The 9,491-nt window shown below is 42.5% G+C and overlaps 1 long non-coding RNA gene across 1 annotated transcript; it reads left to right on the forward strand.

Annotated features, from left to right (window-relative positions):
- The first annotated feature begins 2,325 nt into the window (after window positions 1-2,325).
- LOC116687509 (uncharacterized) lies at window positions 2,326-4,618 on the forward strand. The gene is made up of 3 exons (XR_004331559.1): window positions 2,326-2,615; window positions 3,508-3,612; window positions 3,764-4,618. It is a non-coding gene; the product is annotated as an uncharacterized LOC116687509 (long non-coding RNA).
- The last annotated feature ends 4,873 nt before the right edge of the window (window positions 4,619-9,491 follow it).

Consider the following 9,491-nt stretch of genomic DNA (forward strand, 5'->3'; position numbering starts at 1 on the left):
TCCTTCTGCCATCCCCGAGTTTCTACTTTTCAAAACAAAAGCTCGCATCTGGAATAAAATACTATATCTCTCTTACTTTTCAAAGTAAAAGCTCACGTGCTAATGGAATAAAATATTTGGTGTTTTTTTAAATATTTAAAAATATATGTCCGTCTCTAAAGTAAATGCAGATTACAGGCAAAGTAAAAAATTCCTTCTATAGCTGCAGCTTTGATCCAAGTTGCAGCCATTGAAGTAGAGCTATGTAGCTCTACTTCAATGCTTCAATGGCGAGAGCATTGGACTGTATATACAGTCCAATGCTCTTGCCATGCTGATAAGCAGTTGTATTTGCAGCAATGTCCCAGTGAAGTGTGAAAACAATATAGAATATAAAAATTAAAAAGAGTCTTGGAAAGAATGTAACATGTTTATTTTTGTCTTCTTGCGTGCAGATCCTTGTTATCCCTCCCCAGGAAATCCTGCCGAGTTGGCAGAAACACCTGCGTCGCTGATACAAGTTTCATCAAATGTAGGCTACGTTAATATGGAACCACACAACCATAAAATTCAGAAATCAGCAAAATATGTATGGCAAAATTGTTACTTTAACAGTTTTTAACATTTTTCCATTGACAAATGTGCTCACAAATTTACCCGTGACTCCGTCTAGAACTTTATTATTATTATATTATTTGCGATTTTGCATTTTTGACCCTTTTAATTTACCGTTGGACACACCTCGGCATGAGACGAGACCGCATGAGACGGGACGGATGACATGGGACGCTCCAGGCTGCAGCCATACCCTTCTAGATTTCCCGTTTTATTTCACATGTGTTATCCTTAACAACCTTCTCTCTGTGAACTCGATACACTTGATTACAAATGGGAAAATGGAAAGTTATTTTGTGAGACAGTTTTAAAAGTCCATATTTTGACCATATTATGAAAAACGTTTTCTGGGATTTGAGGTGTTATTATGTTTCTCTGGTGCTTCCACACCATACAAACTTCGAAAAAGAACTCTCCATGCTGTTTTGAGTTTTGAGTCTGTCATGAATGTCCTCTGCCTTTAATCTCTGTTCAAAATCTGCACAGCTTTCTACGTCACTAGCTGAAAATGGGAATATTCCCACCCACCAACCCCTCCCATCTAGGGTGACCACCCGTCCCGCGTAGCGCGTGCGCGCACAGCGTTTGAAGCCCAATTCATACGTCCCGCAAATTGAGACCGTGTCACGCAATCAATGCTTGCTCAAAAAAAAGTTGGTCGCTCTATCTTGGAGCCCGAGGCAGCCAAACGAACAACTCGTTCGGGATGAACTGCGCCTGTAAAGTAGACGAGAGCCGGCGGCAGCAGCCGGTAGGGTGGGGGGGGACAAAAAGCTGCGGTAAAGTCGAACAGTTTCCAGCCGATTTCAGAACAGGAGGTGACAAAAACACTGTGGTGCGATTCCGATTTAATAAAATATAATCAGACCCACATATCAGCTGGAACAGACTCTAGTTTTAATTGTAGCTCTCAAAATGTTCTACATGAGATCTGATGCTGATTTTAATTAACAACAGACTGGAGATGATCTGTGATCTGAACGGATTAAGTCACTATCAGCCAGAATGTACAGAATATGACTTTAAATCAGCCAAATAGTTAAAATCCCTCCGATTCGTTGTCATAACAGCGCACGCACGTGCATACCAGACACTGGGAAGGGACTTTTAGGAACGCGCTTTCCAATTCAAAAAATGGAGAAAGAGCCCGAGTCTGAGCAGTCTGAGGCCCCCCCACCATCAGTTAAAAAGAGAAGGTGGGTACAAGGAAGAGGGGAAGACTCTTTTGTTTAAACTGTTCCTGTGGTGTTGAGCAACTACAATTCCTGTTAGTCCTATAATTTTATATTATAATGTATTTAAAGTGAATAAATTGTAAGGAAATATAAAATTAAATAGCTAAAGTAAATCGTAAGTGGAAGTGCATTTGTCAAATTATATTAATTGTATGATGTTCAAATATTAATCTTATTTAGAAAAAAATACACTTGGTTGGCCTATTCATGAGCTTACTTCAGCAGTTACACATGTCAGGGGCATAGGCATTATAAATACCATGTAAGGGGGTATGTGCTAGAAATGGGGTAAAACGTTATAGGAGTCTGTCCAGTGGGGGCACCGCTGCGCCAGGCAGTGTCCCACATTGTCCCTCAGAAACATACCACTCGTCCCCCCTTGGGCTTATTAGCAAGTGGTCACCCTACTCCCATCAGAGCCTGCCTATGCCCCCACCAGTCTCCACCCACCAGGTACAGCAGTAACTTGTCAGACATCCTCCATGTTGTTACTGATTCGGAAGCACCACAGACAGGGCTCTGTTGTTGGCTGTAAAGATGAGTACAAAACACTCCATCGTGTCCCAGCCGCAGAGGTTTTAAAAACTGCATGGATTAAATTCATTTTTGAAGGCATTGTCCCTGCTAAGGTTGGCAAAAAGCTGTTGGTGTGTGTGTTAACACTTCCAGACTGACTGTTTCTCCAACTTTGGTCAGTAGGCCTACAATGCAGGATTAGCTAGGAAACCTTTCCTTAAAGAGGGTGCCCTTCCAAATTTGCGTGGAATACATGTTGATGAGGGACATGTAAGTAGTTCTATACATTTTTTTGTACATTTGGGTGAAGTAGTGTGTTTGAGCAGTCTTTTTGCCATTGACAACGAGTTAGCTAACTGCTAGCATTAGCTTCTAGTTAGTTAGTAGTCAGCACGGTTTGACCAGCAACGTGAACCTTAGAAAGTTAGGCATTTGTAAAAGATTCCCATACTGTAATATGTTGCGCACAAAACTGCCCAGTGCAAAACAAGTGTTAAGTGTGTGTTCGAGATTACACGCTTTTTCTTCAAAGGTTAGCAAGCTGCTAACAGTTTGTTACACCACACCTCAAGTTAGAGTAGGCCTAGCTAGCTGCTAGCTCGCCTAGCCTCCTAACCGTGTATTACTTTTCTGATCTTGCAAATTGTTTAGCATCAAATTCATGTCCAAGGGAGTTGTCGAATTGTAGAAATATTTAGTGTTTGTTTTGCAACTCTACAAAAACTAACCAAGAAGTGTTTTGCCAAACTAAACAAGTAGCTAGTGTTTTGCCACATAGCAAAGGGTAACGTTAACCTCCAGCTTATAGCATCCACCAGAGGCAGGGTGGCAATTTACCTTTAGATTCTCTTGCTCCCACTCCACCGTTGATTTCCACATAAAACACATTCCCTGCCGGATTTGAGTTTTGGGAATTTGCGAAAATAATGCGTTTGGAGATGTTTTATAAACAGGAATAATTTAGCGTTGTCCAGGGTAAAACGAGTGTGTGGTTGAGACTGCACATCACAGCACAATTTACACTCAAAGCCAACCATTCTGTGTAATGATTTTCTTCTCCTGGAGTGTATTTATTAGTGATACCTGTTTTGATTGATGTATCTGTTGGCATAACACAGCACATGTAAGATTTAGTTGATGGCATTTCTCTTGTTTTATATAGGCCAGTGCATCATTAGAGTTACCAGCCTTAAAAGATATCGGCTGCCAGACTGAGACCCCTCTAAGACAGAGTGTTGGCACACAACTTCACATTACAAAAGGGAAGGTTTGTAGTTTTACAGATTGCAAATGACTCTTGATCAAGTGTTACAATGAGCTGTTGCAGCCTTTAGTGCTTGCATTTATACTGTGACAGTGCTGTCATATTTTACTCCTAATAATACCTTGTTTTCATAGAAAATATACTTTTGTTACAGTTGTCCAGGCTACGGTGTCCTGCAAGGACTTTGGCACGTCCACCGATCCATTCATAGCCCAACTCCCTTTTCTAAGCTCAAAACAGGTTTAAAATAAATATTATAATAAATATTTATACCATAAATATTTTTTTAAGTAGCAGCCTATACCAGATGATTGTAATGTATGTAGCGTATAGCTTACAATATTAGAAGTGGTGAATATGAACATTTAAAGGAAAGGATAGTTTTAAGGCCTACACAACACACAGTGCAGTAGCCTGGCTTATAGCCTACACTTTTGAACAATGTATGATAATAACTTGACAGAATATTTAGCCTAATATGTTTCTTGTGAATATTGGACAATTGATGATTAGGCTATTAAAGAGATAACATGTGTTGCGTAATTGAAAATTGAATTTGCATTACAATAAAGAGTCTAGGAACATTATAGGCTAAATAGGCCTAAGCATGAACAGGTTTAATTCGTATCACAAAGATCACATATGTAATGCTCTGCACTATCTGCACAGGCCTCATGGGACCAGTGGAGGCAGAACAGGCACTGCACCCACACTTCCCCAGGCATGGAGGAACTAAAGGACTCGCCACAAACCACACCCCTTCTCCTCCTGGGAACCGGCGTTTGCGGTGGCAGGGGCGACTGCAGCATAGGCGGAGGTGGCAGGGATGGATGCTTTTTTGGACCACGGCACTTCTTCCTAGCCGGAGCAACTTCGGCTGGGGTGGAGGCAAGGGCAACTGCAGCAGGGGCAGCGGCCACAGGGATAAGGGAAAAGTTGCTTCTTTGCTCTTTTAGACTTCTTCATAAGACGCTGCTCCTGTTCCTTCTCCAAAACCTCCTTGACTGAGGTGTCTGTAAGGATCACAGTTGTCCTGGAACAGTAAATAGGGCATTGGCAATAATTATCTTGTTTTATATAGCGTATGTATCATTATAGTGTTTGTATCATGTTTTAATGTAATGATTAGGGATGAGCGAGTACAGCATTATCTGTATCTGTTAACATATGAATTATCTGTATCTGTACTTGGACTGTGAGGGGCTTAACCCGGAAGTGGGTCGGGTTGTCTTGAAATGGGTGGGGCTAAAAAAAAAAGAAATGTGCGGGGCTTTAACGAGTATGTTATTTTAAGCATGCAATTGATATGGGTTGATCAGAAATTGTTATATTCATTGCTGATTAGGAAACTATTTACATGACAGCATCAGCATTGAGCTTCACATCAATGGTGTTGTCATGGTAACAAAAGAACTATATACAGAACAAGTTTTGCAACAATGACTACAGTTGCAATAATGGAGTAAAACGTAATGAACAAGAGTTTTCATACTCAATATAACTTTCTTTTTTCTTTAAATGTTTTTTATGATCAGTGTGATTTTTTTTGTTTTTGGTTCTTATATTATTTTTTTATTTCCACAACAGGTGTGTGTGAGTGTGTGAGAGTGAGGAAGAGAGAGAGGGGGCGGGGGGGACTGGGATCAATAGGCCATGAAGTTTTTTCAGATCTGCAACTGGTTACAGGGGTGTCAAACGTACGGCCGCGGCCTGAACCGGCCCGCCAAGGGTTTTATCTGGCCGCAGAATAAATCTGAAAGTTAAAAATTGCAATGAGACGACTAGTAATTTTTTAATACCTGCTATTCCTAAATTGTCCGCTAGGGGCCCACTGTTTAGAATGAGAAGAAGATAAAAAAAACAATGCTGAACAGACACAGCTAATGTTCATGATTACTACGACACATCTACTAACTTTGTACTCCTTTACACCCTCATCAGCCAAAATGTCTTTGTCAAAAAGGAGGAAAGTGGATATGAGTGTAGTTTTCCAAGAAAAATGAACAGATTCCTATTTATTCCCAGAGTGAATGGAAACCTGTGTTAACATTACCATTCACCTGTCGTGTTTAAGAAATATATATTCGGCGCCACATGAGACTCAGCATGGTGAAAAATCGACAGCCTGCAGAAGACACTGAGACGAGAGCAGATATAGGAGTTGGTGGGTCTGAAGAACAGCAGTCCGTTTCACTTGGACCAGAGAGGTCAGTGAAGCAGCGGTAAAATAGGGGACCAGACGTCCCCGCTGGATCTGTCCCTGAAATGTCCCGGTTTTCCACGTGGACTGACGACCCAAAATGAATAAAGAAGAAAACTGACCAACGAGCCGACGGCAGCCGCTGCTCAGACTCAGAGATGTTTTAGAAAGCCGTGTTTTACGATGCAAACACTGATTATACATGGAGTGGGTGGGTTTGCAAACGCAATTTCGCGGACTTTATGTTTAAAAAATTATCTTAATCTTAACAGAAAGGTCAACCTCCTTAGAAATCCTTCCCATAATGTAACAGACACTTAGAATATAATCTGAGTCTGTCAGCAGCAAAACAGCACTTTTATTAACGTAAATACAGACTGGACAATTATCTTATTAACTTCCATTGTAGCTTGTTTCGACCGACTGCAGTCAATACTGCTCAACGTCAAAGGAAAATATTTCCTCAACAGTTTATCTTGTTCCGATACTCAGCTGCGATCTAGTGTCCTCGGTTTTAAGTTTTACAAAAATAAACATACGTGTTTGGAGATATATTTCAATTCAATTTATTTATAGTATCAATTCATAACAATTATCTCAAGACACTTTACAGATAGACCACACTCCACTCCAGAATTACAAGGAACCCAACAGTTCTAGTGGTTTCCCCAGAGCAAGCAACGTGCGAGTGGCGAGAAAAACTTCCTTTTTGGCAAACCTCGGTCAGACCCAGGCTCTTGTAGGCGGTGTCTGACGGGCGGTTGGGGTTAGAATGAAGATATACACGCTTCTGAGCTGAAATGTACCTCTGATTTTCTGAGAATCTGGGTCCACCTTACGGGAAAAGCCAGCTACATAATTGCTAACGAAATAGCATTAGCATTTACTTCTTTCCACAAAAACAAAGGGAAACACATGGATTTATTGGTTTTTATAGCTATGATGAGCTGTGCTATGATTTTGGTCCGGCCCACTTGGCATAAAATTAGGCTGTATGCGGCCCCTGAACTAAAATAAGTTTGACAACCCTGGGTTAGAGCCAGCTAACGGTTTAAAAAAAAAAAAAATCTCCGACAGGCAGAGTTGCAATGTGAGTCACATTCTACCAAGCACCATGTCTGAACAAACCCCACGTTTACCAGAAATCTACTGCTTACTAAGTAATTAAGTACTACAAACCAAAGTAAAAAAGAAACCTGAAGCTGAAGAAACCCTAAACGTTAACGGAAAAGACCCGCGAACCTGAGTGACTGAGGGAGAGAGAGAGAGAGAGTGCTGGGACGCAGCAACACAAGAAATCTGTCTGTGTGTAGGGGAGAGGCGCGATGACAGATTGTTACTACCCAAGGAGGATTTTTATTCAAGCCGAGCACAGATATTGACTCAATTCAATTCAATTTTATTTATAGTTACAGCAGGACGTAGCAGGGCACCGCAGAGCTGCAAACATTACTCGTATAATACTTGTATTCGGAAAAAGTGCTTTATCCGTACCGGATACTCGTTTCAGCCGAGTATCCGGCTCGTCTCTTGTAATGATAGTTAAACAACTTGGAATTCACTGCACATGACTGGAAAAGAAGACAAACTTCACTTGCCATCTTCTCCCTCCTCTCTTATTTACCTTTCTAGGACCAGCCTAGGAAAGGGATGGACTGCCTCCGGGCTGAATTCTTGGGCAGCTTCAAGGATGATGACGATGTCTGCAAATGGAAGGATACACTTTGTTTTTAACTGGTTAATCTTAAATCTAAAATTAATTTATGAATCTATCTATCCATTTATTGTAGGGCCTACCTGCAGTTGCAGAGGGTTCCGGCACCTGGTCCACACTGTGTGATGGGGTAGGAGGTGGAGGAGGAGGACGGTCTGTCACGAGTGACGGGGAAAAGGCATCCTTTTTAAAGATGTTAGGATTCAGGGGGAAAATCCCGGCGCAGTAGAACCCAGCAGTCAGGTTTGAGATCGTTGCCGCCAGGGCTAGTGTTGCTGCCGCCAGGGGGGGAGGGGGGGGGGGACGTCATAGATCGTCATTTGTTGGCCTGGATGGTTTTTCATCCACAGACTTGCAGCTGTGTTGACATAGTGTTGGAGTGGACCAAACACACTTTGATCCAGGGGCTGAAGGCGGTGGGAACAGTGAGGCGGGAAGGACAGCATCACAATCCCATGTGCCCTGTAGAAATGTATTGCCACCACTGAATGTGGGAGTGGCTGTTGTCCAGCAACAGAAGCAGCATAGACTCCTTGGACACACAAGTATGTTTGGCAAAATGCTGGAGGAAAAGCAGAAATTCTGGCTCTTGCATCCACCCGGATCCATTTGCAGACCCAATGGAGCCAACCGGACCACCCCTGACAAAGTAGTCCTTGTACTTCTTTCTAGGGAATATGAAAAACAGGGGGGGGGACATGGTTGCCCTGCACGTTCCCGCAAAGGCGACTGTAACCAATGTCCCCCTCACCCCAAAAGTCATTGCTCCTATCTGCTGCTCCCCTGTGGCGGCTACCACTCTGTCCAGCACCTGCACAGTGGTAATGCCTGCAACAAGAAATGTTTTAACTGTTACATTAAATATTAACTTTTAAATCAACTTAAGCATCTTTTCATAGTTAGACTAGTATTTACTTATGGACATATTTATTTATTAACATGAGTTTCATGAATATACCAGTATTGTCCACGTTCCAAATATCCTTTGTGGTGAATTTGTGACGGTCCAGGGTCTTTTGCAAATTAAGGAAGACGGACTTCACATTGTTTCCATTAAAACTAGTTGCGCGCTGCATGCTGGTGGCTCGGGGGTGGCGGATGGACAGGGAGGTGGCACGCTGGAGTCTTTTCCTGCCATCTCCTTCTTCTCCCAGGAGGCAGGGCATTTGCAGTGAAATCTTGCTGCAAGTTGGTATGCAAGCCTGCGTGCCTGAGGTCATGAAGCGAAACATTTTCATAATGAAACAGAACTTATTATAATCACTGTTTGTGTGTGTGTGTATTTAGAATTCATATTTAACTCTATATAGTTCTGTATTTATTTGTATTCATATTTAACTGTATATAGTTCTGTATTTATTGACATGAATGTGGAATGAAGTTTAATTTGTGTTCCCTGTTTTTTTTTAGGGCTCAAGCCAAAGTAAATTGCAGCTGCTCGTTTCAGATATGGCTGCAGCTTTCCCTCCTGCTCCGGGTTGAACACCCTGGGCCAGTTGTTCAAAGGTAAACTAACTAAAGTGAGATGTTGAGGTGAGTAACCTTGGGGGGGGGGACTTTTGGCTTTTCACTCTGTAAAACCTATAACAGCCCAAAAAAAGAATACAACCAATAAGAGGAAGGGAAAAAGCAAAAAGGATAATATGGAACTTAAAATTAAAGGAGCAGTCCCCGTCCTCCCCTCCTATGGTTTACTGCAGCCGTCTCCTGTGTCCGTTCGTATCAGGAGGCGGTCTTGTCCCGGCTAGCCATCACTGCGAGGTAGTTCTATCAGATTGCTGCGTAGAGGTGAGCCACGAGGGACGCTCGCCCTGCTTCTGCGCAGGCCACCCGCTCCATACAGCCCCTTGTTGCGCTCGGTGGCGACGTGGCAAGAAGACGGCGCAGCGGTCGTTCAGGCCCAATCGCAAAGGGACAGAAACGTATTTACATCACCCATCCTCCATAGAGGTGGAATGAGACAGGCAG

Source organism: Etheostoma spectabile, chromosome 4 (assembly GCF_008692095.1).
Source record: "Etheostoma spectabile isolate EspeVRDwgs_2016 chromosome 4, UIUC_Espe_1.0, whole genome shotgun sequence".
NCBI lineage: Eukaryota > Metazoa > Chordata > Actinopteri > Perciformes > Percidae > Etheostoma > Etheostoma spectabile.